The 8,405-nt window shown below is 45.2% G+C and overlaps 1 non-coding gene across 1 annotated transcript; it reads right to left on the bottom strand.

Moving 5' to 3' along the window:
- Positions 1 to 7,425: 7,425 nt before the first annotated feature.
- LOC148537703 (U6 spliceosomal RNA) lies at positions 7,426 to 7,532 on the bottom strand. Its single transcript, XR_015873620.1, has one exon. It is a non-coding gene; the product is annotated as a U6 spliceosomal RNA (small nuclear RNA).
- Between the last annotated feature and the right edge of the window lie 873 nt (positions 7,533 to 8,405).

Here is an 8,405-nt window from a genome sequence, read left to right as displayed (position 1 = left end):
GGCATCAAATGGAGCAGGAACTAGGAACACTCACCATGCAGGGAGAATGGTATACACAGATTGTAGGTTCAGATAACAGGAACAGGTGGAGATTCTCTGAGCAGCCAGTGGGATAGCTGCCACTAGTATAGACAGAACTGGATGCAGACCGGACACCAGAATGGATAGTGAGTGATGATACCAGGAATTGCACCAATTGAGCAGGAACTAGGAACACTCACCATGCAGGGAGAATGGTATACACAGACGAGTTGCAGGTTCGGATAGCAGGAACTGATGGATATCCTCTGTGTAGCCGGTGGGATAGCTGCCCCAGGTGTAGATCACTTGCAGGAATCTATATAGGAGGAGAAAACAAAACTGCACAACAGGATACAGGTAAGCAACAGGAGCTCAGTATAGCTCACTCAGTAGGAACTGAGGTTAGACATTGTACTGGCGATTTGCTAGAACCAGCAGCTGGGAGATATACCCCTTGTTTACTTGGTATTGGCTGAGCAGAGTCAGGTGGTATGGAGAGGCTCAGGTTAATACTCGATTGGGCGCTACAGTCAGGTGGTCGGGACTTGACAATGCAATACTCTGTAGCAGGCTTGGACCTTGCTTGGGGCCCAGCAGGCTGAGAAATACTGAAGCCTGTGCATGTGGGATGTGACAGCAAACGCTGGCAGAATCAGTAAGTGATCCGGCGGCAGGGGAAACAGACCCGGGTTGTGACAATGACAAATCCACATTTCGTCACACGTCACAATCGATGTCAGGAAATCGAAAGATGTTACAATTGATGTCAGAAAGAGATGCACTCTGCCACATACCTCCTCCATTAAAAGGTGAACTTAAATCGCCCTTGGCGTAAGCCCGACTCTCCAGGCCTGTTCGCGACAAAAACATCCACATTCATATGTAGATGAGCCATCTGTGCCAAACTTCAAAAGAAAAAGGCTGGAGAGTCAGGTACCACCTTGTCAGTCTAGCATTCTAATCTTCCATGGACTGCAACCATTTTAACGGTGCATGATCAGTAACCACGGTAAACCTGGCCCCACAAAGATAATATCTCAAAGACTCAAGAGCCCATTTTATAGGCATTTTTTTTCTATCACAGAATACCTAGTCTCTCGTGGGAACAACTTTCTACTAAGATATAGAATAGAGTGTTTAACACCATCAAACCCCTGACACAAAACTGTCCCCATGCTCACATCTGAGGTATCAAATGACTTGGTAAAATCTTGGGAATTTAAAACCAGGCCTTTACACAAAAGATGTTTAATTTTGGTGAACGCATACTGACAGTACCTAGAAAACTCAAGTTTATTTGGTTTCACTTTTACTCAGAACACATTTCTTCAAATTAGTAGTTAAACCTGTCTCTCACAAAAACTAAAGAACAGCACTAAGGGCCTGATTCAGACCCACTCGCGAGCGGCTGTCCGCTCGCAAGTGGGTCGATGTTCTGGACTGAGCATGCGCACGACGGAGGGAGCTCCGTCGTGCGCATGCGCCAGACGCGACGAGCGAAGGAAAGTCCTTCGCTCGTTGTGTCCGATCAAAGGGGCGTGCTGTCAATGTTGATTGACAGCACGCCCCCTTTGGTAGGCGTGCCGGGGGCGTGCCTCCCTGACGGGGGCGTTCCCACGGGAACGCCTCCCGTCAAAAGCCGGCCCACTGACATCACTAGTGATGTCAGTGGGAGTGATTTTGGCTCTGATAGAGCCAAAATCACTCCGGAGCTTGCAGTTGAAAACCTCAACCGCAGGCTCCGGCTCGCAATTTCGATGGTCGCGATGGTCTCGACCATCGCGGCCATCAAAATGCACGCTCGTATAGCCTGTGGGTGGTGACCCACAGCTATACGAGCGTCCAGAAGGACGCTCCATTTTCATGGAGGCCGGCCCTCATTCAGAGCGTGCGCTCTGCTCAGAGCGTACGGCTCTGAATGAGGGCCTAAGTCTATTACCATGCGCATTCCAAATGTTAACTATATATGACAATATCATTAAAGTATGTTGCAGCATAATTCTGATAAGGACGAAACACCTGGTCCAGAAGAGACCGGTGTACCATGCAAGCAAAAAGGCATTGTTTTCCAGTGAAAGAGGCCCAACAGAGTAGAAAAAGCAGTTTTCTTCCTAGCTTCCTCTATCAACTCAATTTGCAAATATACCTTTGTAAGATCAAGAGTAGAAATATATATGGCCGAACCAAATATATCAAGCAAGTCATTGACCTTAGGCATTGGGTAGGCATCAAATTTGGAAACTGCATTAACTTTGAAGAAGTCTATGCAGAATCTTGTAGAACCATCTGGTTTTGGGACCAAGACAATGGGGTTACACCAGTCACTCGACAACTCCTCAATTACCCCTAACTTCAACTTGTATGGTACTGTCTTGATTACCTGCGCTTGTTTTCCCCTTGGAAGCCAATAGGGTCTTTGTCAAACTACTACCTTTGGTGGAGTTACAAGTCATGTACGACTGAATTGGTCCTCCCTGGTTTATCAGATAAAACATCTGAGAGCTCTTTAACAAGTTTCTCCAAGGGATGCTTCAGCTTGTCTGAATCCAAAGGTTCAAGGGGGTTAGAGACCCTACCATACCGGGGAACCTGTGGACCAAAGTCACTATGGCCATTACCATGGTCTATAAAAATAACCTCTTGGCCCATCCATGCTTTCAACAAGGTAACATGGTAGATCTGCCTACCTCTATGGGAGTCAGGTTGAGAGACCTAATAATTTATTTGCCTACCTTTATAAATACTTCAAATGGCCCTTGCCACTTTGCTAGTAATTTGCTTCCCTGAGTAGGCAACAACAAAAGGACTTTATCCCCGAGTGGAAAAACTAAATTTCGGGCATTACAGTTATAGAGAAGTTTTTGAGCCTCCTGGGCATTTGCTAAATTTTCCCGGGCCAAATGACCTAGTAAGTCCAAGCAATTACACATCTGGACCACATATTGAAAGATGCTACCGCCCTCTATTAGTTCTTCCCATGCTTCCGACAGAAGGTCGAGAACACGCTGCGGCTTCCTCTCATAAAGAAGCTCAAAAAGGGCAAAACCAGAAGAAGCATGGGGCACTTCCCTGATTGCAAATAACCAATAGGTTAGAAGCTCATCCCACCTTTTCTGTCTCCATAAACTTCTTTACCATAGACTTTAGTGTACGGTTGAATCTGTTGACTAAGCCATCCATTTGGGGATAATATACTGAGGTTCTGACAGATTTAATTTGTAACAAATTTAACACCCCCTGCATTATTTTGGACATAAAGTTTGTCCCTTGGTTGGTAAGAATTTGTTTAGGTAAACCAACACTAGAAAACAGCTCAAATAACTTAGTCGCTACTAGTTTTGCTGTAGCGACCATTAATGGAAACGCCTCCAGATAACGGGTGGCATAGTCAACCACTACTAAAATGAATTTATAGCCTTTTGACGTTAGTTCAATCAGACCTACTAAATGAACCCCTATTTTTTCAATGTGGACCACTACAATTAGGAGAAGGATTAGCAGGGCAGGAGACGGTCTGTTCACTGCTGTCTTTTGACACTTGAGCAAGCAGAACAAAATCGAGAGACCTCAGCATAAACACCTGGCCAATAGAGCCGGGAGGTTATTCTCTCCAACATCTTATCCCATCCCAAATGACCACGCCAAGGAACTGCATGGGCTAAAGCCAGAACGTGCTTTTTGAAAGGGCCCTGTACAACAACTGTCATATCACCTACTCCGTTTGTTTGTGCTTGTCTAGACGATATAAAACCTCTCTAAGCAACACAAAATGTGGTTATTTTACCTCTGTTAAATGTGACAACAAGACAGGTCACCATCCACTGAAAGAACCTGTTCAAATTACCTTTTTAAATCAGGATCTTCCTGTTGGGCCTTTCTTAAATCAAACTGAGGCGCAAGGGAAGGGAAGGGAAATGTCTCTCCAAAGGTTGCTGCACGCACCTGTTCCTCCAGCAAAACAACAGCCCGGAAGTGAGGCCAGTCATGACCTATTAGCACAGGGCCCAGTAACCATGGACACACACCCACACATAGTTTGGCAGTATTTCCCCTGATTAACAAAAGGATCATGGCGACAGGAAAGGATCGAACCTCTCCATGTACACAACAGATGTGGACTAGTTCCTGGGTCAACAAGTCTGGGAAAAACAAATCCCTTTGTATCAGCGTAGTAACAGAGCCAGAGTCCACCTAGCCCTCAACCAGTCTATTCCTGACTTGTACACATACCTGTATTCTAGGAGGAAGAGGGCAGGTCTCTACAAGAGCAATCCATTTGTGGACACACCCATTCTTGATGCCCACCTTGGCCAAATGAGGAACACACTTTAGCTGGAGTTATTGGGGAAGTCACCAACTCTGGACCTCTAACTTCTGGAAAATGGGCAGCCATCACCTTCCCCATAGAACGACTTCTGGGCTGAAAACCTTATCTATGTGAAGAGAAGGGCGGAGCTGTGGGCCTCAACTTATCTGGAGCCATTGTCTGCAAGGGGTACTGGCAACTATAAGAATCCATATGTAGGGGCACCTTAGCCTGAGGCAAAGGCCGCTGCGGAGACAGATGGGGTAACTCCAGCATAATTAAAGAAGGTTCTTAATACCATCCTGCGCCAGCAAGCCATTTTTCTTTAGCTGACAGCTGAATCCAAATTCTTGACTCGATGCAGCTGGCCCCAGCAAGCAACTTTGACAGGAAGACGTGCAATAAACTGTTCCAGATTGACCAACTCTACCAGCCAGGCACAATTATGTTTGTCTGGCTGCAACCATTTAACTGCAAGGTCAGCCAGTTTCTGTGCCAGGACATGAGGCCTCCCATCAGGATCATAGAACACAGATCTGAATTTTCGCTGGTACGCTTCTGGATAGAGGCCAAGTGGAGGAATCCCAGGAGTTTTAGCAAATTTTCGTACTTTTTTTCACTATACAATCGCCAGTCCCAATTCCTCAATGGGAATAACTATTTTATGTATTTAATAGACTGCAGCCGAGGGATCTTTTTCAGACTCTCTTCTCTCATCCTGCATCTCCCAACCACCTAATTTCCCAGCAAGATATACTCATATGCTAACAGGGGCGGATTGGGATGGAAAACCAGCCCGGGAAATTAATGGAAGCAGCCCTAATGGAGGTGAGGTTTGTTGAGAGCAGTAGCGGCTCCAGGCACCGGCAAGCTGGTCCGTCGCCCGGAGTGCTACTGTTTCCGGGGGGCGCAGGAAATGCCCACCACCCGCCCGGCGGTATAGGACATATTTAAGCACAGTGGGGAGGGAGCGGAGGAGGGAAGGGGCGGCAACACAGGACGGCGCTGGGCGCAGCACAGCCTAGCACCGGCCCTGGTTGAGAGGGCCTGATTCTGAGCTGCAGCCTTCCTTGCGTCTTTTGCTGCAGTTGCGTCTGCTAACGACGCTATGTACATCCGTGCCTCCGAATATGTAAGGACAGAGACGCCCACAGTCAGTGTGTACAGACGTTGCAATCATGCTTTGTGCGTCACCACCATCAGTTGCACCATTTAACCTTTCCCCAACCCAATGCTAGGTGCAGATCATCAGTCTGTGTATGGCCTCCAATGTGAGCAATTGAGCGTCTCTATAAGCAAACACTTTCAGCAACATGCCCATACTACGTTACATCTGCGTCTGATCAGCCATATGTGATGCACATCTCTGTACAGCTGCTATTCAGAAACGCTGTCCCAGACATGGAAAGTTGATACATTTTAATGGTAAAAATGCCACTGTAGGCGTGATGATCAACGACGTCAGAATGTGTCTTGTGACATCACTGCATTTCTGAATACTTTTGCCTTTAAATGAGATGGCCTGGTCCCCAATCAGTTTAACTGTAACTGGACTACTATGTCTGTCTATTTTAATGCTAAACATACTTTGCTGTTAGTAAATCTGTATGTGCAGGGCAATAAATTGCTGTTCACCCACAGAAAATTGAGGTAATAAAGACTGAGGGCCTTATTCAGTGGTGGACAGATGTAGAACATTGGGTGCACGTAGCCCAATGTTTTACATCTGCACATGAGTCTGAGATGCAATGTGCATCGTCCCGATAGCTACCACAGGAGATCCATGCAATTCTGATAGGCGTGCCTGGGTGGTGACTGGAGGGGTGGCTTTCGTCATCGAGCATGTCTACTGACATGTCAGGGGAGTGGCAGTTGAGAAATGTACCATCAAGGCAAATGGGAAGTTACACATTTATGACCAATTATGGTGCAGGTTAATAAATAGTGCAGTCTACAGTGAGCATGCTCTGTCATTAGGTTTATTTATTTATTATGAAGCACAGTTACATTGCTACAGTGCTACATTAGCAGGGAGTGTGGATGGCAACAAAATGTTCTTTACAACTTTGTAGGGGTTTTGGGAGATTCTTTGACCCAAAGTATTTTTGTCCAGCAGAGAAACAATCAGAAGCCAGGAGTAAATAACTCTCCCTACTGTGCTTAAGGCTGGTGACTAGTCTGCATCATTCAGTCCATGGAAATCTAGCTATATAAATGACATCCTTCAGCGGTGCTTTAAAATATGTTTTAATGAAATGAAATCATGCATAAGACAACCCCTCTTATGAATAGAGGGCCTAATTCAGACCCACTCGCGAGTGCTAAGCGCTCGCAAGCGGGTCGATGTTGCCCAAGTGCGCATGCGCACGACGGAGGTGGCTCCGTCGTGCGCATGCGCGAGACCCGAATAACGACAGCCAAGCTGTCGTTAAGGGTCTCACACCAAAGGGGGCGTGCTGTCGATGGTGATTGATAGCACGCCCCCTTTGGTAGGCGTGCCAGGGGTGTGGCTGTCCAGACGGAGGCGTTCCCATGGGAACGCCTACCGTCTGGGGCCGGCCCCACTGACATCACTATTGATGTCAGTGGGAGTGCTTTTGGCTCTGATAGAGCCAAAAGCACTCCTGGGCTTGCAGCAGCGATACCCTACCGCAAAGATCTAGTCGCAAGCACGATTGTCGCGATGGTCTTGACCTTCGCGACCATCATTTTGACCGCTCCAAAATGAAGGAGGGACGGCCCAGATTCAGAGCGAGCGCTCTGTCAGAGCATCCAGCTCTGAATCAGGGCCTGAGTCCAGTGCTTCAGTAGACTTTGTACTTTGTATATGGGGAATCAGTAAGACATTTTTAGGGTGCTCGTGCAAATTATAGTGATAAATGTAACATGTGCTACTTGTTTTGAAAAGATAACGTAAATCTAATACTGCCAAAATATCACTGAATGCAATAACTAGACTAAAATAAATGACCTAACCAGCTATATAATGTTGTTGAATTTGTGGTAATGAATAAACATTGTGTAATATTGCCTAGTGCAGATTGAGAGGAGACCAGGCTTTTATGCCCAGTGGAATTTTTAGTCTGTAAAAATAATGGAAAAAAGCGGAAAGCTTCACAAATTTCCGTATCATCCTTGCCCAGGCGCCATGCTAATCTTTTCTGTACTGCTCCAATTCTGGTGTATGTACAGCAGGAGCTCACACAATAGGGATCACGCCTGTTTTACATTAACCATACAGAGCTTTGCAAATGAACTGTTTTGCTGAATTGAGCTGGAAGCAAGCATGAAAAGCTATATCTTGGGATTTGCACATTGATCCTGATTCCTGACTACCTTTTTAATAGAAGTCAAACTTTGTTTTTGCTGAAATGAAAAAAAAACTGTTGGCACCTATTTTTTTGTAATTTATTATAATTTATTATTCTCCTATATATTGCTAAATATGCATTTCTTTCTTCTATTTTATTTTGACACGATCAAGCATTTTAGTTATAATTTTTTTTGTTGTACACCAATTAATTTAGACACTTTACTTACCTATCCATACTTATATTGTACTTTTTTTTGTTGTAATGGATTATAATAACTATGTGCTAATTGTAAAACTTGTGCAAGCATAGTGCGTCTTGTTTTGCAGAAATGTTCCCATTTGACTGCCTATTATGTATATAGATACACGTCCAATTTCAGCCTTTGTTCAAAAGCGCCAATCTTGCAAATACTGTATGTTGTAGGATCGTGATGGGATTGGTGGGCTATATGGGAATGCTCATGATGGAAAAACTAAAAAGGTCACTTTAAAGTCCTGCCTACTGTAAACTCCTTAATTATTTCCAATTTACATATTTCTATTAAAATACTACTGCTAACTCATATGTCTTAACCTTTTCACTGTCATGGACCCGTTCTAATTCACACTTCACACGATTTGTCTTCTGGACTATGTAATATTCACTAAGAATACATTTATATGGAACACACACCGGGGGATGGGTATGTAATGCCGACAGTCTGGATCTCAGTTGTCAGAATCCCGACTCCGGGATCCTGACAGGGTTAGCATACTGACACTTGT

The sequence above is a fragment of the Taudactylus pleione genome, unplaced genomic scaffold, assembly GCF_031769625.1.
Source record: "Taudactylus pleione unplaced genomic scaffold, aTauple2 ptg000046l, whole genome shotgun sequence".
NCBI classification, from domain to species: domain Eukaryota; kingdom Metazoa; phylum Chordata; class Amphibia; order Anura; family Myobatrachidae; genus Taudactylus; species Taudactylus pleione.
The sequence above is the reverse complement of the archived record's forward strand: the minus strand, read 5'-3'. Positions and strand labels throughout refer to the sequence as shown.